Genomic DNA, 27,148 nt, shown 5'->3' on the forward strand with positions numbered 1-27,148 from the left:
TGTATGAGGTCTTCTGACCTTTTTTCCTGTTAATGACTTCCAGGTACAATGTTCTGGTAATGAGTACCCGGATACACACCCCTGGAAAATGATGCTATAATCCAGTTCCTTCTAGTCCATCATGCCATCCTCTTCAGGTGCAGGGCCCAGGATCTGCAGGAGAGAACTGCCCTGTGGAATGAGCTCATCCACAGGGTAAACAATGTCAGCCTGCACAACTGCAGTTATGAGCAAGTGTGGCATTGCTGCATGGATCTGATCTGCCACGCCTGTCACTGTGCCACTGCAGTTAGGAGGGACCAGCTAGCCACAGGTGGGGGTCATGCCATCCAGCCCCCACTGACACATCCTGAGGAGCTCTTTGCCAGCCTTGGGGCACCTGCCCACCAGCCAAGCCAGCAAGCTGAAGACAGCATTGTGGAAGTGGGTGTCACCCACACAATGGATGAGGAGTATGAAGGTAAGGCCCCAGGGCACATTAGTAGACCACTGTTGCTTATTAATTTTCATCTGTAAAGTATCTGCATGCATATGTCAGATAAGATAGTCTGTTGCTGCAGTGTAGTAATGAACAGATGTGCATAAGATCTAGTATTGTGGGTTTGTACTGTTGGTGTGCTGAAATGCTGCTCCCACCCATTACCAATATCACAGGTGTGACTACTGACATTATGTCTGTCACACAACTATTTAGGTCCTTCTGGTATGCAACTGGGGCAGCAGCCTGTAGCTGGTGAGCATGGAGTTGTTTTGCTCAGGTTTGCCAATACACCGGCCATGTTATGACCATGCTATTTGCCATACACACCTTTAACACACCTACCCATAATGCATGCTGTACATTTTCACTTATTGTTACTGTTAACTGCACTGCATTACAGTGGTCACCATGGTGGCATATCTGAAGGGTATGTAAGAGTCCTGCAGTATAACTAGCAACCTGTCAGTGCAATATGCGTTGACAGAGATGAACATGATGGTGGGACAAAGGGCCTATAGTAGGGACATGCCTGCTATAGGCCCTACTATAGGCCCATATAGTAGAGCCTATAGTAGACATGCCCCTACTATAGGCCCTATAGTAGGGACATGTCTAAAACATTACCCTTATACAGTGGCTATAACAGTGTATACACCACTATTACAATGGCAACTGTTCCTGATCTAAACAATTGCAAATCACAATACCACATTCCACACCTTTTACAACCTGTAATGTGATCCTAACATGAGCAATGAATGCGTAATATGGAATCCTATGTAGGACAACAAATATGGGGAATACATACCTTAACAAACACTGGAAACATATGTGTGCACACACTCCAAATAACATATTGTGGAAGCAGCTAGTGAGGTACTGACAGCATTCACTCTTCTTGAGTACACACCTTCCATCAAGTACAGGGCCTCAACGTCACAACAAGTAATGGTCTGCTGTCCAAGAAGTATGTCCATGACATTTGCCCACTCATCTGCAACAGAGACAGCCGTGGCTTGCACACATCTTACAAACCATGAAATGGATCCTATATCCGAAAGGTAGCACTCAGGAGTGGGAAAGGTAGCCTTACCCCACCATTGCATATACCATGTGAAACAGTGAAGACAGTCATGTATGTGTGTATGAAGTATGGGACAACATTATTGTAGAAAATAAACAGATGCCCATCCAAAACAGATGACAACGCATAGGTTCATAGTAGGTACTAGGCTATCTGCCCAAGGGCATTTATAAGCCTAGCCAGAGTGTGTCGGCTTTCACCATCCCATTGATCAATTAACTGATCCTCTGTCAAGCAGAGCCAATGAAGTGATCCCAGGGGTGTATTTTCTGTTACCCATCCACTCATCAAGGTTTGTCTTGAAGAGTGTTAGTGAGGGGCTCTGCCTTATGTAGTTTGTAATTTTGTTCCAAAGCTTGGGGAGTCTCTGTGACAGGAATCTATCCCTCCAGCATGTTTTATTTATTGTTGTGTTGCAAACTGGTCATGGAGGCTTCCCAGAAACATGCAGCAACACTGAGGGACTTGCAGGAATGTCTAGCAAGTACTGCCTGTGCAGTACATGTGTCGACAATCGCCTGGAATCTGCATAAGTGTGGCCTATGGGTTAGGGTAATCAGACAGAAGAGTTGTTCCACAGGGAACATCATCCAGGGTTCTCTACAGGTAACATATGCATAACATCAAATCTCCCAAAGGCATGTGTTGCAATGTGTAATGACGTTATGAGACCAAAACTGAAACCTACATACAGTATTCATAAAGATACATGTGGTGCACAAGCAACACCTCACTCCACCTCAGGGCCACCATCCCAATTTTTATCTTGCTGGTGCCAGTGTACTCCTTTAGGTTTGCTGTTCATTAGCAGGAACTAGGTCGGTAGACATGGCGTTCAGAATTTGGAACACTCCAAAATCATGCTCATGTGTGGCCCATAGTTGTCAAGCATCTGCAATAAGGCTGAGGATGGGGAGGGCTGTCATCCTGAAATGCAACAGTGAACTGAAGTATACAACCAAAGCTCACTAAGAATGGCTGTATCTGAACACAGTCAAGTTCATGAATTGCGCCAGACATAACCATGACTCCACAGCAATAGTGAATCCATTGTGTGACCTCCAAGGTCTGTGCACATGAGCTGACCTTGCAATCCGGCAGAGTTGGAGGAAATTTGTAGGGCAGAGTGACCAAATAATGGCAAGTGAAGATGGGCCATGCTGGTATACCCCTTCCAGGAATAGTGACTGCTGTAGTTCACTTAACAGGTGCTGCAACAAACCATTGTGTAAGGGTGTGAACACTTATGCAACCCACATATTGTATTCATCACATTCAGCATCTGCATGACTAACACATTTGTTTGATACTGCATTGGATTGTACAGGTCATTTGTCACATATCAGGTGTTCATAATGTTAACATATGCAGTGTTGTGGCCCCACTGCATAGCATGGAAGAGGCTGGCATGTCAACAAGGTGTGCACACTCCTCATATCCACATTAAGCTTTGAAGGTTGTCAGTATAATCGGATTTTATTGCTCATACATGAAATGCTGATGTTGAGATCTGCAAATCAGAGGTCAGGCATTAACTATTGACATCAGTCCTCATATCATCCAGGTATGTGTTAGGCAAACACATAGGGGCTGTGAACAACAGAGCAAACATAACTGCCACACATATACACATTTTGCAATGGTTTGTACAGTCGTGAGGTATGGTGCACAGTACATGCCAGTGTGCTGTGCAGCTGCACAGCAATACTGTGTACATGGGTGGAGTGTGTTCCAGGGTAAGGGGCATCACCTACTAACACAACTCATGCATCACAGAGATGTATAATGTTGGTAACAAGGATTGAGTATGGCTGCAATGCATGCTGTTGAGTGCCATATGTCATACATGTTGACTGTTAGGTAATGAGAGGGCTGTGTAATATCCTTCTGCCACCTCACCTGTAAGCATGTGTGTGTGTGTGTGTGTGTGTGTGTGTGTGTGTGTGTGTGTGTGTGTGTGTGTGTGTGGAGGTAAACCATAATGTACAGGTCTTAAATTACATTTTTTGTTTTCCCCTTACAGGTGGTGAGGTGGGTCAGGATCCCTCCTGAAGGCAAACTGATGTTAGTGTCCATACAGACTCTGACAGTGATGATAGGCATGGTGAGGCACAGGCAAAGTTGGCAGGGGCTGAAGCTGTGGCATTGGTTGACATCCCACTTTTTTCCACCCCATCCATGCACACATTCTCAATGTCCATACATACCCCATCACCAGTGGCCATAGATGAGGGACAGTTGGGGGTTGGTGGCATGGGACAGGACAATGTGGGGACTATGGCAAGTGTGTCTGTACACAGCAGCCATAGCCAGATGACCGGCAAGGTACTACACAGGCAGATGTACAGTGATGCTCATAGGAGGTATGCTGGCCATCATGCCCCTGGCAGAAGTGCCACAGCAGGTGTCACCAGATGCATGTTTTGGGCCATCATGGAAGCACAGGCACATATGGAACGTTACACCAGACAGTGTCTGAGGCTCCAGAGGGCAACTCATTCTGCTGTACTTGAGAACATCCGTGATCTTGCAGGTGCCTACCATTATTTTGCAGAGGTCCTGGATAGATGGTTGGGTGAGATGGTGGGAATCCTCGACCATGTGGTGTCTGTGGTAGAGCATGTGGTGGGAGTAGGGCGGTGGCCACAGGGACGTAGGTCAGCAACACCCGGAAGTCTACTTGGACATGCAAAAACTCAAGGCCGCTTCCATAGTGGCAGTACCAGTAACAGCACTGCAAGGGGTGCTGTCCACACCACAATGCAGCAAGCCATGTGCACGTGGTCCTGGCAGGTCCCAAAAGGGATGCGGATCCAGTGGACAACTGTCATCATCAGGGGATAGTAACATATCTGGGCTTCTGCCTGGTAGTGCCCATGAAAACCCTTGTAGGCGCAATTCCAATGTCTGTGGCCTGAGACAGTGAAATGTACACCCTGCCATGTATGGTCTGCAGCTGGGAAGCCACATGGCAGACATGTGTCATACATACACACACACTTCACCAACACAGATAGGCAGGCCATCTACATACCTACACACACCATATCTGCACAGAGCATTTAATAAAGAACCCCCTAACCCACACACATGATGTCAACCAAATGGCACAGTTTGTGCTCTCCTTTACAGGGATACAAAAGCGCTTAATTTACTATCTGTTTTCTGTGGAATAAACCTTTGGAATATTAAATTGGGCTCCCATGCTTTGTTAGTTAGAGATTGCCTTTATTGGTACTTGCTGTTTCCACTGGAGTTTATTTGTTTGTAGCTTCATGGATTTTATCTCCACTTGTTCCTGTTTTTGGAGCACAGGGTGAATGCCCTAAGGTTTAGCAATGTAATGCTGTTTAACATGTTTTCAGCTAGAATGATTAATGCTTACACATCAGGGTGTGTAGCTGTCCAGCCATGATGTATTATAGCTGTCATTAACACTGACTGATTGTGGTCTCCATAATGTATTCTGTTTGTGTTCTAGGTGTCTATGTGTCAGCAGGATGTTGGTCTGCTGTCCTGTCCTACAAGGGGTATAGCATTGTGGTGACACATTGACTGTGTCATATCCTGGGTACAGCTGAACACAGGTAACAGGTCTGTGTAACAGTTACTGAATGTGCCACATGGCTGATTGGTCTGAGGGGTGTATACAGGTAAGTGCATGGTGGCTGATATCAGCAGCTCTTCTACAGTGGACAATTGTAAATGTACTGTGTGACATATACCAAATTTACGTGAATAACACACACACACACACACACACACACACACACACACACACACACACACACACACACACACACACACACACACACACACACACAGAGGCTTTGTTGTTGTTGCAATACACAGAGAATACTGTTCACATAGATGTACTTCATTTTGCAGTGAACTCATTTTGGCCTATGTAATTCCACCCAGACCAAATTGCCAAAACAGCAAATCAGGAAATAATCTGTTCGCCAGTTTAATGTCATTGATGATGGTACTGGCAGGGTATATGTCCTCTTCCCCAATGTAGTGCAATCCTGGATTTGGTAAACATAGGTGTGCTGGTGTGGGTGGCACTGTCCCCCACTTTGGAGGGTGTGGGGTGGTGTAGAACCACACAGAGTGTGATTAACAGCTACTTAACCTGTTAACATAAACTGCACAGTATAACAGCAGACTAAGCAGGGGGATACCCACAACAGTAACCCTAATGTGGGTGTCTCTGGCCACAACAACCACATCCATGTATATATACCAGCTCCTGTATCACTGTACAGCTGTACAGTGGGGAAGAGGGCATGTACATATCCACTACTAGTTTTGCTTGAATTTATTTCTACAAGATGATTGCTTTGAAATGTTACCTTTAGCCAGTTCTCAGACAAATTTTCTCCTGGGACATATATTTTCTGCAACATGAAGTAGATCCCTTCACATACACATGACATTACTTGGCAACATTGAGTGTAGAACCCATACCTAGGTATTTATTGCTACTAATATGTTTGGCTTTAATTGCACACACCACAGTGCTTTTAAGGTAAGGTGAGTCCTGAGTTTCCTGTTAAGTGAAGAACATCACCAGGCCTTGTACAATATGGTAATGGGGAATGTACTGGGTACTAATGAACAATACATAGTATGACATACTGTCATATACACATTGACAAATACATACAGTCATAGACACATTTGACAGACCTGGGTTTAGCAGTGCTAACTACCTTGCTAGAAAGTCCATTCTGTTACAGAGATTTTGCACACAGCACATGCATCATTGGGCTGGATAGTGTAATCAGTTACCTGTATGGTTGATGGTGACAGCGGTCCTCATACAGTGGACCTTGGGACATATACTGGGGTACCATGGTGTAAAGGCAGGATACCCAGCACCCACACCCCACACAAGATATTCTACTCACTGAAAACCATGATAATGCTCTGACATACCCACATTCACACATTTACCAGGACTGCAATACACCCCCTTTTCTATCTAATCAGAGCTACTACAGGGATATGCATTTATTGCAGATGCCACAAGGATAGTAGGGTGAGGGTTTGTCATGGCTCTCCTAATGTCAGCAAGATAACTGTCCCTTATAATGTATGGCAAGATTTATTGTATTTGGAGAATGTGGCCTCAGAATGCTGTCTCCTACAAATATGCACACTCACACACATACACACACTTGCCAGGACTCAGAGGGTAACCCACGCCTATCTATCCATTTGTAGAACAGTGTTATGCTGGTACTGCAAGCTCCAGGTAGCCCATAGTGTGAAGAGTGTAACAAGGTACATTTAACATCAATTACAACATCAGCCATTTCTAAGTATGGCAATGGGGGTTGCAGTGGGTGAGAAGGTCCTCAGGGTATTGTCAACTACAAGAAACACACAGATACTCTTATTCTCAGTAATGCACACTGACACATTTTATCAGTACTGGGGCCCATAGGTGCAGGTGTTTCTAGGTGTGTACCAGGCTAATGTCCATGGAGAGATGAGAAGAGCATGGCATGTGTGCACACTGGTATCATGCCATCTGACATTTGTCAGCAGGCCATCTATCAACTGATGCCACTTGAGTGATACCTACAGTGACAGTTAAATTCAACATCCAATCATCTGGTTTCCTCTTGCAGAGAGCCAGTGAAGTGCTCCATTTGACATGTATGCAACATATATTACATAACATAGCGAGTGTGTCTGGGTTAGAGACCTGTACTCAAGCATGTTCAGTTGACTGTAGTAGTCTGGTTGAGGTATCCATGGCATGTGGTGCATACAGGGTGTGGTTTTCTAGCTGTGGCATTCATAACACTGCTGGACAGACATGTCAGTGTCAGTCAATCATAGATTGCCTGTAAGCAACCAAGATGGATGCCTGACAACTGCACATCTGTATAGAGGACAGACAAATATCAGCTAGCCAACAGGTTATGCATTAGGATGAATGTTTTGACAGATAGATGTCTGACACTGATAGGTATGCCATTTGTACATGACAGCAGCCCTCAATGACATGTCCTCAACACATAGTAGACTACAGTTAATATCTACATATCAGATCAATATCCAATAGGAGATACTTAATAACATACAGCTCACACACCAAGAACACGATAAGTCAGTACTCAGAGTCCAGTTTTGTATGCAGGGGTGTATGTTTCCAGTACTACAATCTGCAATCTACTCTTACTTGGAAAAGCACTGTTAAAAGTAGTAATACAATGATGCAATACATTCAAGTGTGACTGCATATAACCTGGGATACTACCCATGTATGAAACACATACAAAGAGAAAAGATGTTTGTACTAGCCATGCATACTCATGTGTCCCATGCAGTATACTCATACCCCTTGCAACTGTAGTGACAACACATAGAAACATTTTATGTACATGGAAATAAATACACTTATTAAATATGTCATTACCCTGCTGTTTTATCAGATTGGAATGTGATCACTGGTTACCAGGGCTGAGCTATGCTTAGCAGGTGTAAGCATTGCTTAAATATAAATGCTAAGCACATTTGCACACTGGTAAGTAAAGCCTACATGGTGGAAGTGCCTATTCATTTAACCATACGTTAACACCACTTACTGTCACACAAACCCAGACAAACCCACCTTAACCACTCTGCATCCAAAAGTCCTTACTCTACTTAGCCCTTGCAGGTATTGAACCCAAGACCATGTACACTACAGCTGCAGCAGTTAACCACTAAGTCATCTGCACTGTGAACCTGTTTCTTGTTTTTTTCAAATATATCATTTAGTACACATACTGAATAGTAGTGAACAACTGCACATATCAGATAAATATGGTGGGATACAGCTGGGAAGGTATATATACAACACTCATGTTTACACATAACAAGGATAAGGATATGCTATTTATATATATATATATATATATATATATATATATATATATATATATATATAAATATATATACATATATATATATATATATATATATATACACACACACACACACACACACACACACACACACACACACACACACACACGTATGTAGATGTATACATGTCCATACACACACAAATATATATATATATATATATATATATATATATATATATATATATATATATATATATATATATAAAACATTTGCCCATAACATGTAGTGGAGTAATACCTCAGCACCATAATGTTGTGTCAACAGACATGTTGTTTAGGAAGCCACTTCTGATACTGACATGTATGCCATCAGTTACTGACAAACATCATAAAATCATCATAGTGAAGTACCACACAAATCACAGTTATGTTCATGTGGAATACAGCAGAAATATGACCAATAAACATGGACAGTCTGACACAATCTGGTCAGTCCAGAGGTATACACAGAACTCCTTAGTGCAAGATGTGTGGACCAAGCCTGACAAAGGGGATGTTTACAGCCATGTAAATGGGGATATCACACAAATACTGGAATAGATAAGCTTACACAGTTGATGCATTCATGCCCTCCTGTCTGTCCTAACACATATTAACCATAGGAGCAGAGGTCCCAAGCCAACATGCTTACCACTAGTTAGCGACATACATCTTCACAGTATCCCACTGCTTTTTCAGAAATAGACAACACATATGGTGGCAAGGCAACAGTACATCTGACAAATATCTGGACATAACATCACACTCGGTAAATACACTGAGCTGGTAGGCATGTCACAAAAGCACTGTGTAAACTACATGCGGACTGCCACAACACTGATCCAAGTTTCCTATGGGGGAATACACATGCACTTGCAAATATTGCAGGCACTACAGACATGTAACAGCACAGAGTAACAGACACCAGTGTGAAAGTGTATACTCACAACCAATCTCAACACAGTCACAGTCACATTATGGTAAGCATAATTAATAGTACAGTATATGGACTGTGCAAACAAAACCATCCTCATATTTGCCACTCACACACTAACCCTACATATACTGGCCCAATTCACATTGTAGTCTGATGCCTGACTGTGGCATGGGACATGTCTCAGTCTGGCTCTACAAATATATACGCTGATAGGGTACCAGAAACTGGAGCAGCATGCAACATCAGACAGAACAGGGCCAAAAACATTGACATCTACCACAGTCTGTACACAGGCAGGTAAGATATTCACAATATACTGCTACACAATACTGACACTCTGTCAACAATCACCATAAGTACACAGACATCACTACTGTACAGACTACAACAGAATGTTCAGGTTTTGTCCTCAAATATAAGGCCTACTATACATAAAATGCCTAGAAGTAGCATATATCACTGGTTTGTTATCAGGAATGATGTCAGTAAATAATGATATTCTGTACATATGCACTTCTTACTGCTTGACATATGGGCAACGGGTGACAGACGTGGGGGGACAGAGGCACAAACACAGGGCCAATATTGACATATTGCTGTAATAAACTAAGTAAATTCCTGGTGTAACAGGGTTTGTTGTGACATATCTCTTCTGAAGGATATGAAGTCAGTAACACACATGGATGTCACCATGTACTAACTGCAATCATCAGAGTATGCTACTGTATTTCTAAAGATAGGAAATGTGTGAACACACCACATCTAAGACTCAAAACTCTGGTCAGTCTGCAGATAGCCCTACAGGTGAGAGTTTCCTCTACCAAATAACACTGTCATGCCAGACTTTAAATAATGTTGAACAGCCATATCCACACAAACCCTGTTAAACCAACATTACTTTAAGTGTAGAACAGCAATACATACATTATGTCCCCATGTCTGGAACATCCCCCTCCTGTTTTTTAGCATGTCTCCACAGTGTATGTTGTAAGAGGTATTTCCAACTATCCTCTGTGGTGCTCTTTGTCAGATGAAATTCTGTTTACAGTGAAGGAAAATGGTCAACACCCACATGATGTGCTTAGTTATAGGAGTGTCTTTCCATGCACTTAGCTATAGGAATGATACCACAGCTGTTCCACATGCAATTAACAAGTGGGGGACTCCAATTCATGCACAGGACATCAGCTGATCATGAGCATTACCTACAAAAGTCAAGCTGCTGCCAATGTAAAACAGATCGACATTTCCACATCCACCAGAGAGGGAGAGAGAGAGAGAGAGAGACAGAGACAGAGAGCAAGTAAGAAAGGAAGGGAGTAAGAGCCAAGCATATTTGTGTATGATCCTTGGGTGGAGAGTGGTATCTGTGTATTATAATGATTGCCTGTATCGCTTACTAATCCATACTGTCACATAGTAATTGCACATGGCTGTACACATTTATGGCTGTGGATTGTCTACAACAACCTCTACAGTGTTTGAATACTGTTGGCTTTGTAATGTGGACATTGGGACATATAGGTCCTCAATATAATGATGTAGCAAAACACTGCAATGGATCCTGTCATTACACAATCACCCCATCACCCACACAGAATACTGATGACACACACACAAACACACACTTACCAGTATTGAGTTTCAAGCCCCTAGCTGATTATGTATTCTTATTGCAGGTTACACAGTTATTGCATGTGCCATGGAACTTACATGTAGGAGAGTTGTGCCAAGGTATCTTTGAAGTTGACTGACATCAGCAGCAGTGCTAAGGAATGGGTAAGGGGAGAGTAGTAATTGCCAATGTCCATAAAATCAGGTATCACCAAAGACACACACACTCTCTCAGACAGACACACACAGTTTCACAGTTGATGTGTCTGGGATTAGAGCTGCTATCTAACTAGGTGTAGTACACTATAGCATTACACAGTTATCACAACCGCCACAGAGCTTACATATTGGAAAACTTTCCAAAGGTATATTTGAAGGTGAATAACATCAGCAGCAGTGCTAAAGGAGGGGTAAGGGTAGAGTAGTAATTGTCAATGCCCATACAATCAGGTATCATCAAAGACACACACACTCTCTCACACAAACACATGGAGTTTCAGAGTTGTCATGTCTGGGATTAGAACTCCCACCTAACTAGTATGCTATACTGTAGCATTACGCAGTTTCATTTGCACCACAGAGCTTATATGTTGCAGAGGTCTCCACGGTTGTCTTTGAAGGTGACTAACATCAACAGGAGTCCTAAAGGAGGGGTAAGGGGAAAGTAGTAAGTGTCAATGTCCATAAAATCAGGCAATATCAAAGACACATGCAATCGCTCAAACACACACACTTTCACAGTTGCCATCTCTGGCATTATAACGCCTACCTAACTAGTACACTACACTATAATAACACACAGTTATCACAAACACTATGGAGCTTACATGGAGGAAAGCTCTCCACAGGTATCTTTGCAAGTGACTAACATCAGCAGCAGTGCTAAAGGAGGGTGAAGGGGAGAGTAGTAACTGTCAATGTCCATAAAATCAGGTATCATCAAAGACACACACACACACACACTCTCTCACACAAACACACACAGTTTCACAGTTGCCATGTCAGGGATTAAAACTTCTACCTAATTAGTATGCTACACTATAGGATTATGCAGTTATCACAAGCACCACAGAGCTTATATATTGGAGAACTCTCCACAGGTATCCTTGACAGTGACTAACATCAGAAGCAGTGCTAATGGAGGAGTAAGGGGAGAGTAGTAAGTGTTAATGTCCATAAAATCAGGTATAATCAAAGACACACACAATCACATTTTCATAGTTGCTTTGACTGGGATAAAAACTCCTACCTAACTAGTATGCTACACTATAGCATTACGCACTTATTGCAAGCAACACAGAAGTTATGGGGCTGGCTCTTGTCCAAAGGTTTATTTCAAGGTGACTGACATCAGCAGGCATGCTAAAGTAGGGCAATGAGAGGTGTAGTGACTGTGAATGGCCTCAAAATCATTCATCTCCACACACACACACACACACACACACACACACACACACACACACACACACACACACACACACACACACAGAGTTTCACAGTTGCCATGTCTGGCATTAGAACTCCTACATAACTAGTTTTCTATACTACAGTATTACACACGTATCACAAGTTCCACGAAGCTTATAGGGCTGAGATTTGGCCAAAGGGTTATTTCAAGGTGACTGACATCAGCAGGAGTGCTAACATGGTCAATGGGACATGCAGTGTGTGTAAATGTGGTGTGTGAATTGGTCATAAACCATTTCTCTGGAAACATACACACACAGTCACACACAACTTTACATTTGACAGGACTGGGTATATAAATGCTAGATGAATACTGATTTGTACTATTGTGTTTCACAGTTATCACATGCACCACAGACACTATAGGGCTGAGGGCTACCAAAAGCAATTTCTACAGTGATTGACATCAGCACACCATGTGATATTGGCCAAATAGATGTGTGGTGGGTGGGACAGGCCTAATGATGGAGATATCTCTCTGTCACTGTCTGTCCCTCTCTTCCCCACATCTGTGTGTGTGTGTGTATGTTTGACATATTATAGTGTGTTGGCCTGGGATATGTGCGAGTATTCCTATCCAGTGTGTGTGTGTGACAGATATGTATAGTTCACTGTGTTGTCAGACATGGGCTTCATTTCTCTAAGTGTAGGCAAATGCCTAGTATGACTTTCTGTATTGAGTCTGTGAATCCATTCCAGCTAGGTTGTACTCCTGTCCAAGGCTTGGTGTTTTACACCTACATCTAGCAACATGTCTCTGCAGGATATCTGTAGATAGGTTGACAATATGGAGTCACAATGGGCGACAAAAAGTGGGATACTGTAACTATTGTGTCTGTGCTGCTTGTGTTACATGGTTGGTGTTAGCATAGATATTCAGACATATGTATTGTTTTACGCTGTGATGTATTATGTCATCAGCTACTGACAGATATACTTATTTGCTTACAGTTATTTCCTGAGAAATACAAGATGAATGAAGCTGTGTCCAATATTGGGGTCTCCAGCCTACATATTCTTGCACACTCATGCCATTCTGGAGGGGTAGCTGCAGACACCTGTTGATGGGTCTGTGTAAATGGTCCAGCACCTTGGTACTGAGGTGGCTGAGGATCCCCTTCTTGTACATATATCGATGTAACAGAATGGCTATATTCTGCTGTGGCCAAACCTCTCATCTGTACAGATTTACCCAGGTTACGCAGAGGCAGGGTTCATATATCTGGTCAGTTCCCCTTCACATTTTGGTTTACAAGCAGGTTTGTAGCCACCCATTACTGGGTTTGCAGGCAGGGGCAGTATGAGCACACATCAGAGTTTCAGACTTCACACACTCAATGACGTCCATGCTTCTACACCCCCCCCCCACTCTGTTATTCTATCCTCTTCCTAACAATATGCTAGCAATATCTGAGAAGTAACCCTATAGTTGTCCCTTAATCCCAGAAGTATTTAGGGGTTGGTCCACAGCTCATGCAGTAGAATATAGTGGGCATGCTACTGGGATTTGTCAACATGGCCTTGCATTTGTGTTCTGTTGACTGTGTTATGTTGTTAGTTGTGACCCCATGAGATAACATACATTGGCACTACGGGTGAGGCACAGGCCTTTGATAGAAGACTGTAGGCCATTTGGTAGTGATACAGGCCATCTGTAGCAGGTTAGTGCATTCTATCACTCCTACATTCCCAGACTTTGAGCCACTAGATTGCCTTGGGGAGACAGAGTAAGTGTGCAAGGGGTTAATGGCTATAGTTCCTGTCCATATTAATCCATTGGTCTGGATGCTGGCAGGGTGCTACTAACAGCTAGGGACACACCCGCATGGGACACCTCTTCAGCATGCTGCATTCTGTGGGTATTCCCATACAGAAGTGGGGGGCATACTGTACTTATTCCCAACAACAAGGATATGACCTGTGATAAACCTGTGGCTGATGGTGGGGTGAGCTGAGTGCATGTGTGATATGGAAGCTTATTGCAGCTGACTCACAGATATAACTTGGACACTCCCCTTATGCTGCCTTGTGCAGGAACATAGGCAGTCTCTCATTACTTCATAACTGTGCCTTTTGTGGTCTGCCACTGATTGGCCAGACTACATCGGTAGTCCATACTACACAGACAACTAATGTGCTGCTAACCTGTATGTACAATTCCATAGGTGTGTGCAGTTGACAGTTACATTTTATGTACTCTGTCTAGGGTACTTCCACCTGTGTACTGTGTGTATGTCTGGGCCTACATTCATGGCATGTCCATCTTTCAGACAGTGACAGATACTGACATCTGGACAGTGAGTATGGATGACTGCTGACATGGGTATTGCTGAGAAGCATTGTGGATGGTTCTGCAGTTGTCAGAACATTGCCCTGTCATCAACAGTACTGGCCATAGGCCACCAGGACACAACTCTCCTTACCTACATGCTGACCACTTCCAGACAATATTGAACACACAACAATCTAACACATGGACCCCTGCATATTGTACACATGCAACAATCTATCCTGTAAATTAGGCCAGCTCAGGTAATCTGTGCTCCACTGTTATTAAACCCATATGTACATGTTACTGCATTTCTACAAAGGATCGGGGCGGGGGGAGGCACTCCTGGCAACTTTAAAACATTTGATATGACTGTACTTGTATTTCAGGTACACTGTTGGCTTCCATTTCATTTTATATTCTGACCTATCATGCAGACTGGAGGCATATCAGTAGAGTACAGGTCTTAGGTTTTATTGACCTACATTTCAGTTTCAGACATCTTACCCTTCAGAACTAACATGCAACTGCCAGACCTATTATAGTCTGTCTGTGTAGGTCTGGAGGGGGTCTGTTCACCATTGCCATCAATTGGAGGCCTTAGCCCAGCCTTTCTTTATGGTCATCTACACCTGTCCTGTTGGCTGAGGCTGGTTTTGGGTATATGAGCCTCACTGGCATGCATGTGTGAGTCTTATGGACACACATTTGGGCCACCACATGTACTGCAGTGGGATTTGTCACCTTGTCTAGTACTGCCTAGTATGCTGACACCAGTATTTGTTATGGATTTCATGCTGCCCATATAGATGTCCACTATCTGCTCTCATCCCATTCAGCCACCCGATTCCCTTGCATGCTCACATCCATACCATAGATACAACTATCAGAACATACTACTCCATTCAGCAAGTGATAGGAAGAGTGACTTACCTTGCAGCTGTGCCAGTATTGAGGGTGGTGCTGGAGGGCTGACTATGTTGGATGCACATAGTAAACTCCCTATACATGGTAAAGCACAGGTAGTATCATGTTTAGCATCCCTTTTACTGTATGTGCAAGTCAGAGAGAGGTGTATTCCCTGAGTCCCTACCATGTTAATGTATGTGCTATGAATTGCCTCTTTGCCAAAGCCTGGGCATATTGGGCATGCCACCTTCTGCCTACATGGGCAGGCTCAGGTTGTTCCTCCTCCGAGTCCCTCTGTGACTGTAATGGCCTTGGCAATGGTGGGGGGCTGTGTGGCCTTGCCCCATGCTGTTCCTGCTGCAGCTGTTTCCACAGGATCATATTGTGTAGCATGGCACATATTATGAACATTTATGTACATGTAGCAGGAGAGTACTACAAGACTCCACCGGATATGTCCAAGCAGCAGAACCGTGACTTGAGCATCCCAAACACTTGCTCTACTATGAGTCTGGTTTGTGCATGTGCCTTGTGACGCCCATGACCTGGCCGGCAATTAAGGAGCCTAACTCCTTGCCACTAACACCAGAGAGGACGTGTCATATATGAGGAAAGTATAACAAATGCACACAGCAAAGTGCAATTTCCCTTAAGAGCACACAGGGATGATTGTCAGTCCGTGGCTGGTCACTCCCTTGCTCCCAAGATCCCCAATAAGACTCCCCACTGGCACATCTATAGGGTCCAAGTCTCAGCTTAGCTGACAAGCTAACCTCCAGTACCCTCTCTGTCCAACCAGTGCTTCATGTCCCTGCCCAAGTAGCTGACACACAAACAGACTTTGAGATAAGTATTTATACAACTTCACAGACACCCTTGGGAAAGGCTGACATAGATTCTCCAGCTGTGCCCCTTCCCAGACTATATGATAGTAATTACTGCCACCACCAGCTAATATTTATCAGCTACCCAAAGGCTCTTAAAAGGGCATCCAATTATTACTGTGCAATATTATTATACATTTGGTAAGTGTAGCCCAGGGCTAAAGCTATAGGAGTGGCTTAGACAGTAAATATGCAATGTACTCTACAGCTTAACATATCTCTACACAAACCAGCCACAGTTAAAAGGTTTTAAAAATATTTAATAATAAATACTAAAAACACAAGACAATACTACTACACCACAGTGCTATTGAAAAGTTCAGAGATCACACAGAAACTTAAAATAATTCAGTAGTACAGTTCTGACATAACAGAAAAACACTTAGTCTAATATTTTTCTAATTCCTAGCTATTGCTACAAGAAAACATACTTCTAAAATAACTTACTTGAGAAAACAGGCAGTGCTGAGTTAGATGTCCAAGATCAAAATGCTTACAAATCTCTGGTTCTCACTGTTTAAATTGAAACTCCAGTTCTGATAAACATTACATCATCTTTTTCACGCTTCCTGGAGTACCCAGGCTACACATTAACTGCATTTACATTCTTTTACACTTAGAGCAATAAAGGACATTCCACATGTAAATTCTGGTCATTAACTTTAGCCTTAAAACAATAGGCAGGAAGCCTTGATTTAGCCGGACTGGAGCCGACTTGTAAAACGTCAAAGGCAGTGATGAAATAATTTTAATTTCAAAGGACCAACAAGAATGTTTGACTTAACTTTCTTTGTAGCAGATGGCAATGTTGCCACATTGCTTTAATTTCAACATTCACAGTATTTACAAATAATAGAATTATGTATCAAATTCTATTTGGCTAGTTTGGCAGCCTTCATCCATCTCTACCCAATCTTCACATGCCTCATTATGGAGTTCTTGTTCGGGTGTGTGTGCATTTCTGATTGGTGTCATCAGCCACAGCTCTAGTGCATAACCAGCACCCCCCACTAGGTGGCCGTATGGGATGTCTCCACTGGCAAATGACTGGTACAGCTGTGTCATATGCCAGATGTGGGAGTCGTGATATCTTCCAGGGCTGCCAGCACACACATTCAAGATAATGGCCTTCGCATCACACACAACCTGGCAATTGATGGAGGGGAAGCCCTTGCAGTTAATGTAGACCCTACCCTGCTTGCCAGGTGTTGCTTTGATGTGTATGTGCGTGCAGTCTATAGCACTCACTATCTCAGGGTATTCTGCTATTTGGTGGAGGAGTCGCATGTTGCTGGTCAACGCCTCATGGGTGTTGAGGAAATATATGTGCTCACTGCCATGTGCTGACATGGCATCCACAAAATGATGGAGTACCCTGGAATCGGATGCCTGTGAGATCCCCATCCCCAGTTCCTCTTTGGAAGGTACCTGTGGCTAGTATTCTTAAGCCTACACATACCTTGGTATCCACTGGGATGGGTTCCCCTCTGTTGGTTCTGTGTGTGAGGAGTGGCCAGCACAGCTCAACAATTTGCTGTAGAATGTCCCTGTCCACCCTATAGTGCTTCACCATCTCCAGCTCATGTATCCCCTGGTAGGTTACTCTGGGTCTGTAGACTCTTCTCTTTCTCCTCACTGTGGGTTGTGCATCAGCATTCACATCCTCACCACCCTCAGCCTCTTCCACATATTGATGTATGAGAGCAACAGCAGACCCTAACATTTTGTTAGTTTTGTCAGGTAAAATTTCCCCATCTATGTACACTGGTGGTGTAGAGTTTGTGGAAAAAAACAGACTGGAAGATGTTTGCATAGTTTATAGTAGTGTGCTAGGCTGTTCCATGTGTAATTGGCAGATTCTGATACATTTCACTTGCCAGCTATGCTAGGTCTCCTTGATTGCATTCCTACTTCTGTTTTCCCTTCTCATTGCCTTCCCATTTAAGCCCCGAGGCACAGCACACATACCCAGTGCTCAGAAGTGAACAAAGCTGCTATTTCCTTTTTTTTTTTTTTGTTTAAAATTCGGTGTGCAGCATGCATTCCCATTTAGGCAATGTAAAGACTGCTAAGCAGCCTCAGACACACCCCCTTCCTTAGCTGTGCTTAGCTGTGGGCAAACATGGGCCACAGAGCTCCAATAAGCTTGCAGCATGCATGACACACCCCCTTATGAGATCATCTGCCTCTTATACCATGGTGTTGCTATACCTACACTGTTGGGTGCAAGCTAACACTGAAAGGAAATCTGTGATTCAGTATCAGTCCCCTCATTTGCATAAAACAGAATGCTAATTCATAGTTACCACACTCACACTGAGCCTTCCCTCTTAGCAACCACTATTCCCTGGTATTGTTGTCTTATGCATGCCATTGACTATTATGGCAAAATGCTGATTTGGATTTAAAAGCTTCTTTCCAACCTTTTTCTTATTTTTGGGTTGATCCAGTTTACGCACTGGTGCCCTACTCTTAAACGGCAGAAATTGGCCAAAAAAATAAAAGTTATTTTTTTATAATTTTGCAACTATTTATCATGCCAATGGCCATATATTTGGCTATTGGCATGCCTACTACATTGAATACATGCTTTCTTTGGAGCTGTCATGCCTCCATTTTGTAATTTGCAGAAATGTATTCAGTTAGTAACCAAATACATTTCTGCGGGTTCCACTGTTCCTGCACAGATGCCTGCCTGCTTCCTGGATCACTAATTCATATCATTTGCATGGTTTTCACCAGCAAATGGGGTAATTAGCATATAGCAGTGGTGTCCGTGCAGGAACAGTGTAGGAGCACTCATGCATGTCCTGGGAGCTCGTTCCCGGATTGCTCGGTGGCCATATTGTGTGGAGCAGCTCTTGCACTATTCCTGCACTCCGTGCAGAGCTTGCTGAATCCGGGGGAAGGTGTCAATATTTACACTGTTCAATAGTCCAACTCCAGTCCTTACTGCACCAAGAGCAGTAGTTAGCATACCTGAAACATCATATTTATTTACTTTATATCTGTAGCATTTGTACTTAATATGCAATGAACCACTTGGCCATAGGCCAGCAATTTCCCAGTGCAGGTACTTTGTGGCAATGCCAATGTTTGGCATATTAATAATCATTCTAACATGCTGAACTACTCTGCCACTACTTGAATGTTTACATCCTCTTGTGTATCTTATTACATGTCCTAGACCATCAAACACATTTGAACTGTTGTCCATGACATATATTTCCAAACCAGGACAATTAACAGTACTGTTTTCTCTATTAAACATAGCTATGCAAGAATAGTCAAGAAGAGTCCAGAGGAGATGTTGCAGCTGGAAACTGTGTTATTCCATCTCCAATACAAGATCCCTCCCTGGTTTGAGACATACTTTCTAGGGTGTCTGTCACACAAAACTAGGCAAAGGTATGTAATGTTCTCATTCTGAGTGATATTCCAGGTTAACATTGGCTTTGGAGTAATCACATACAATACATGACCCAATCTCCAGTAGAAATCCCAATATGCTGTTAAATTGGCAATATCCTTAACCTTGAACAAAAGAATCGGACATGGCAATCATATGGCCCTTTTAAGTATTATCACTGAAATTGGTCTGGCAATTTCCCAAACAGTGGCAATAACCTAAGAAGGGGAAAATACAATGGTTGTTTAGCAGAGTCAAGTAACACTAACACAGTGTTACCAGATCCGTCACATATTACAGTCCCATGTTCATTTGGCTGGTGAGGGGTAGTCACTGACACTCTCATTCCCACCTGTTTGCTTGGTCTAGCACTATCTTGCATTAAAACAACATCATCCTGATGCATGCAAATTTCTACCAAAGGTTGCCCATTTGAGTGGTCTGTGTTTTACTATCAACATTCATTGCCTCAACTGTAACTTCCTGCCCTGATTGCCATAGGGTAAAGACGTTCCAAGTCTCGGCAGTTGTCCTTTTTGTCCCCAGTGCCATTTTTCTGGGAGAAAAACTTCCAACCTGTTCTAACCAGTGCATTTTCTTGGGCTGGGGCTCTCTCTTCTGTCAGTGCATACAGCTAAAGCTGAGTCTGTGCAACATTAGCTATAAAAAGGTGTATAGCATCTGGGTTTAGTCTTTCTAACTTCAGCACACAACAGTCTGATCAGATATCATTTATATGCATTTGCAGAGGGGTAACACAATTTTTCTGATGTCTATTATTCAGGTGGTTTACTGCATTTTCTAATACCCTTGACCAACTGTGCAGTGTTCCATCATTTATGTTCCTCTGGATTTGCTCCTTCAAGAGGCCATTGTACCTTTCAACCAATCTGGCTGCTTGAGGATGGCAAGGTATATGCAGGACCCATAGAATGCCATTTTCTTTTGCCCATTCTTGGGTTTCAGCTCTGGTAAAGTGACTGCCCTGGTCACTTTAAATCTCTGTAGACATTCCAGCCATTGAACATAATTTATTTAAACCATTCAATATAGCTTGTCGGTTTGTTTGTTTTTTTGTTTGGAGAAGCTATTAACAATCCAGAGTAAGTGTCCACAAATTGGCAAACAATACTGCTGATTTTGTTCTAATGGCAAGGGTCCAATGAAATCACTTGCCAAATTTGTACTGGTCAGCTGCATCTGTGAATATGCTCACAGGCTTCTTCTTGTAATTGTTTCTGTCTATTCCTCTGACAGATTCCACATTGCTTGATAATGTCCATTGTCACATCTTTCTTTAGCATAATACCATGACTGTGTCCCCATTCTATTGTAGTATTTCTTCTCAAATACCACCTTTGATTATATGCCCATCTGGCTATTCCGACATATATTACTTGCTCCCCAGTAATTCCTACTGACACCATTTTTTCCACTCGCTGGTTATGCATCCTTTCTTTTGTTATGACAGATGCAAAGCATCTACATGCTCAACACTATTCTTACATTGCTGTGCTTTTATCCAAATTTGTTAGCAGTCTTCTGATCCTCCCCACAAAGCTCTGCCATGAATCTCCTAGTTTTGATGCTGGCAAGCAGGAAACCATGTTGTTAGTCCTTTGTAAACTGCCCAGCTGTTGGTGTAGATATACAGCTCATCTCCGGGTACTAAATTGGCAATAACAAGAGCAACAGCCCATAGTTCCACTCGGTTGCTTAAAACAGCTGCACCTTCATAGTATAAGATGATTTCAGTTTGTGGGCAGCATGGTACCGCATGCCATGTTCTTTCATTTGAATCAATTTTAGCTGAACCATTGGTAAACCATGCCTAATCTTGTTTGGCGTTGTCTAGATCATCAAGTCGCAGTGCTTTAGTGATGGGTGACTTTGGTAACTCATGCTGCTGTTGCTCGGTCATTTCTGTATCTTTCAGGATAACCAAACCTGCTAACTTTTGTTGCATTTGGGACACACCAGGTACAATATTAGCTAATTCTTGCAAGTATCGTTTCCACTTTTGTTCAGTGAACGTTTGTGCTATCAAAGTTTTCATCAAAGTATCATAGGTTCATAAGTGTTTACTAGGCTAACCATCACAAGGGCCTTTATAAGCCTAGCCATGCATCCCAAATCTCTGGCAAGTTCTGATACCCTTGATAAGTGTAAGCAGGGGTCCGGGAGATGAACTATTTACAGGTTGCCCGTTTGCATTAGAGAAATAGGTGCCACACCAGGGATGAATTTCTGGTTTCCCATCCAATTGTCCAGGTTGCACTTGAATTGGGTTATGGAGTAACTCTGCTTCACATGGATGGGGAGCCTGTTCCATTGACAGGGTAGTCTCTGCGATACATACCTATCTCTCCAGTGGGTCCTATTTATATCACAGGTAAGGTTTACATCTTTAGAATGGGTAATTCTGGTATTGATTGTTTTGTGGATATGCAGGAGGCCCATCAGAGTGGGGTCTGACAATGCCCTTTATGTCAGGCATAGATCTCCTCTCAAAAGCCTGTAGGAAACAGAATACAAGGATAGGGTCTTGAGGTGGTCTGCATAGGCCATATTACTTACGCCCTGTATTCTTTTAGTAACAAACCTCTGTGGATATTCCAGTTGCTGAATAAGCTTGGTTAGGTACATACCAAAGGGGCCATTGTACTCAATGATAGGTCAGATGAATGCCAAATATAGTGAAACAATGACTTCCTTGGACTTAGATGCCATACCTTTGTTTATAAGTTGTGCAACATAGAATGATTTCCTGACCACTGTAGACACATGATGATCAAAGGATAGATTACTATCCATGTGTGTTCCTATGTCCCTGACTACAGGGTCAACTCTAAGGGGTGTGTTATCAATGTGATAGTCACCAGGGATGGATGACTTCCCAAAAGATACTATTATGCATTGCTTGGCATTTAGTTTTAGTCCATGACTCTGACACCCGTTGTTTGTCTGTGTCAGCCCCTCCTGGAGAACATTTGTGTCAGTGTGAGATTCAATGAGAGCTCCTAATTTGCAATCATCTGCAAATTTAGTCAGCCAGAGACCACCAACATTGGCCTTGACTTCCGAGAAGTAAATGCCAAAAAGGAGCAGTCCAAGGACTGATCCCTGAGGTACTCCATTTGTGACTGGTCTCTTTGTAGAGGTGGACTCCCCCATTGTAACTTCCTGGGTCCTGTCTGTGAGCCAGTTGGCTATCCACCGTGTGACATATGGGTTTGTACTTAACCTCTTGAGTTTGTCAACAATGCCCGAGTGGTGCATTGTGTCAAATGCTTTGGACAGGTCAAGGTAGGCAGTGTGGACAATTTTGCCCTCATCCATGGCTTTGGTGACCTTCTCAAAGAAGCTCACCGAGTTGAGTAGGCATGATCTGCCCTTGATGAAACCAAACTGGGTTGGGTCTATTGTCTGGAGGTTTACTATATTTCTATTGATAATCTCCATGATAATTCTTTCCATGTCTTTACATATAAGACTAGTGAGACTTATGGGTCTGTAGTTTCCAGGGTCATGTTGTAGCCACCTCTTTATTGGGTAGTCTACTTTCACAGTCACTGATTGTTGATTTGTTATTTCCTCAACATGAAGTAGGGCAGTGTATACAGCTAACACATGTTGTTTTAAAGAGCTATATCTGACTTGTGCTCCAGTAAAGCTTTTACACCATAATCCCAATGGTCTCTTCTTACCAACATTGTACTTTTGTCACTGTCCCCAGGACATTATGTTGTTTTGAATAGTCACTTCCAAAATAAATGTCTGTTGTGGGTCAATCAGGCACAATCAGGACTTTCTTTGCTTTTTCAAAGGCAGTTTGCTTCTTCAGACCCCCCTGAAAATCAGATTTCTTCCTAGTTACATAATAGATGGGACACAAAATGAATCCAAGGTGAGGCACAAATACCCAGAAACCCATCACTCCTAAAAAGGCCTGTCCTCCTATAAAGGCCTGTGCCTTTTGCTTCATTTTCAGTATAACAAACTTCTGAATGCTTTTTAGAGCTGAAGTAAGTATTCCTCTTTTTGCTCTATTGCATATCATGCCAAGAGCGTCTATATTACATAATCAAACTTTTAAAAGTTCGAACGTCATATGGTCAACACCATATGACTGAACTTTTAAAAGTTTGAAAATGGAATAAAAAAAATAAACCAAAGAAAAAACCTACCTAAATGGTTTAAGCAGAGGGGCAAGCCCCCCTGCACCCCCACACCCCCCGTGCTTTAAATATACCAAATCCAAAATCGCACTACAGTGCAGAAAAGGGAAATCTTCCCATCCCGCACTGTACGGAGATCTCCACTGAAATGTTCAAACTTTTAAAAGTTCGATCATATGGTGTCAACCATATGATGTTCTAACTTTTAAGAGGTCGACAACGTGATAGGCCTGCCAAGAAATTTCACCAATGTTCTCTGCTGTGTTTTACCTTTGTTTACAGCCCATCCTCTATTTTGAAGATGTATCATGGTCTGCAATGCAATGTCCACATTAGGCTCCCTCCTGCAATTATAATATCAATGCTATAATGGTATACAGTCACATAATTTAGTCACAATTTACCGAAGTCCCTTGGTTCCAGTCCATTGCAATGAGTGGGACTATGCTGATATCCCTGTGACAGTACCTGGAAAGTGTACTGTCTTCCTTCCCAGGTAAAAGCAAATTGTGCTCTACTCTCTTCTTCTATAGTGATAGAGAAGAAAGTATTAGCCAAGCCCAAAACTGCATGGTATGATCCAACAGATGAAGACAGTCTCTCAACAATAGTAACAATGTCTGGAACAGCTGCTGCTAAAAGTGGTGCCACCTTATTCAGTCCACTATAATCCACAGTCATTCACCATGACCCATTAGATTTCTTCACTGGTCATATAGAGCTATTAAATGGGCTTAGCATGGGTTCAGTACACCAACTCAAACTAGTTCCTGGATGGTCTCTGAAATTTTATCCTGCCCTCCTAGCATACGGTATTGCTTGATATTTACAATCATTCTGGGCATGGGAATGTAAAGCAGTTCCCACTTAGCATCTCCATGAATAATGGTATTGACTGCATTGACCGAAAAATGCTGCACCCCCAACCTAAAGGGTCCTACTGTACTTTCTAAAGTCCTAGCTTTCAAAATGTCAAGTCCCAAAATATGCTCAGGGATAGGGGTATTACAGCTGTCATCTATAGGAGAATGCCATCCCCAAAGGCTATTTTAATTCTAGTGCTTATGCTGGCTGTTTTTGCCCCATCATAACCATCAATTTCTATAGATTGTCCTCAAAATCATTGGGGGGTTCCTGCAAAAATAGTCACTTCTGACCCAGTAACTACCCGGGACATTACATGCTGTGGTCCTTTATTCCAGAAAATTGTAAGAGGCACGAAAGTGGGTCAGCCCTCATGCGTAATTGTGGTTAATGTACCCCTGACTACTGGCGATCTTCCTTCAAGACAATCTGTTTCTGCCTTTTCTATAGGGGTTTTCCACCCCCCCAGTCCCTCAAATTTGTAGAACTCCCCATTTGCCACTGTTTCAACTTCTCTGTGGATGGAATATTGGGGTGCAACTGATTCCACCCTGTTTTCCCTTCCTTGGTAGTCCTAACAGGATTTTTGGTGGAGGGGGGTGTTTGTTTGGTGTGGAATCTGCCTTTTCCCCCTGCTTTTTCTGCTTCTTTTTCTATTTTTCTTACAAATCTTCTGTAGTAATTCCATCTATCTCTGCAGCTTCTATTCCCCATTTTATCAAGTCTAAAAACATTTGTTTTCTGGTTATCTTTTCACCAGATTGTTTGCTATCTCCACTTGCTTTTCATGCCTTCCTTTGTTTCCTGTTCTCTACTAGCTCTGCCGTTTGATTTAAGGTAGTTACCACATCCCACACTTGCTGTCCCACACAGCCTGCTAAGGCAACCATAAGCTGCCCATTCCAACATTGTGGTACATTTTTAATTATCTTGTTTCTCATATCACTTGTCATTATTTGTGTATTCAGTCCCCTAAGAATTACCATTACACCATTTCTCAATTCCATAGAATAAATGGCTGCCAATATAGCCATCTTCCTCAACTGCTCTATTGCCTCTGCTATTGTATTCTATGGTTTATATTCATCAGTTACGGCTGTGTAATTTGGCCAAGCATGTTGAAAAGCAGAAGCCAGCCAAACAGTCAGAAGACTGACTGCTGTGTCAACATTATTTATCATGTTTACTACTTGCTTCAATCGTGGATGGAACACCAGCCAGTTACACCTATGCATTTCTTCAGTATTCAGTGACACTCCCACTGTGACTCCAATGCCCCCAAACCCTGGGAAACCAAGTTAAGATGGACTCTCCTGACCTCTGTTTATAAGTCTGAATCAAACTTAGCAGCTGTGTCTGATTATTGTATATTGCTTCTACCCATTGTTGTGGTTCATCATCTTGTGGATAAACTCCCTTTCTTTCGACCACAGGGCGTACCTTAAGGTGCACAAGTGGTGAGTCACTTAGCAACTCATAATCATCATTATCTTCATTGGATGAGGGAAGGTCACCATCCCACTCCACTCGGGTAAATCCTGGCTTACACACCACAGCCTGTACCTGAGTCCTTGGGGCAGATGCTGTGAACTTTTCCTTCTCCTCTGCCTATACTCCTGAATGACCCATACACCTAAAATTACTACAGTCATTATCACATTCCCTGCTTCTTCTCCCACCTTAGTGGCAACCTGTTCTGCTCTCTCTAAGGTATCTTTATCTATCCAATGTTGATGTATATGCTCTTTACATTGTTCTTCTAACCCCTGTATTTTGTGGAATGTCTATTACACTACAGTCTACATATTGTAATGCAGTAATGAACAACCACATGGTTCTTCCTAACTCAGATTTTACCTTCTTCCCATTATCTTCCAATTTTAAATCTGCGAGAGCCTCTGCCAACTGTTCTGGGTCTGTTTTTTGCAAAAGTTCGAAAGGTGCCAAAGGGGGTGGGGGAGAGACAATTTATTCAGTGTCAGGGGGTCCCATCTACCTCATGCTCCAGCCATGGGCCCTGCAGGAACTTTACCTAGGTTATCACTCTCCTCTTTGTTAGCATTTCTTTTCAAAGAAAACAACACTGGTGTTTGTGTCATCTCCCCTGTATGCCTCAGAATCCTGCCAGCTACACTAAGTTGTTTTAG

The sequence above is a fragment of the Protopterus annectens genome, chromosome 1.part0 (assembly GCF_019279795.1).
Source record: "Protopterus annectens isolate FY-2018-M chromosome 1.part0, PAN1.0, whole genome shotgun sequence".
NCBI classification, from domain to species: domain Eukaryota; kingdom Metazoa; phylum Chordata; order Ceratodontiformes; family Protopteridae; genus Protopterus; species Protopterus annectens.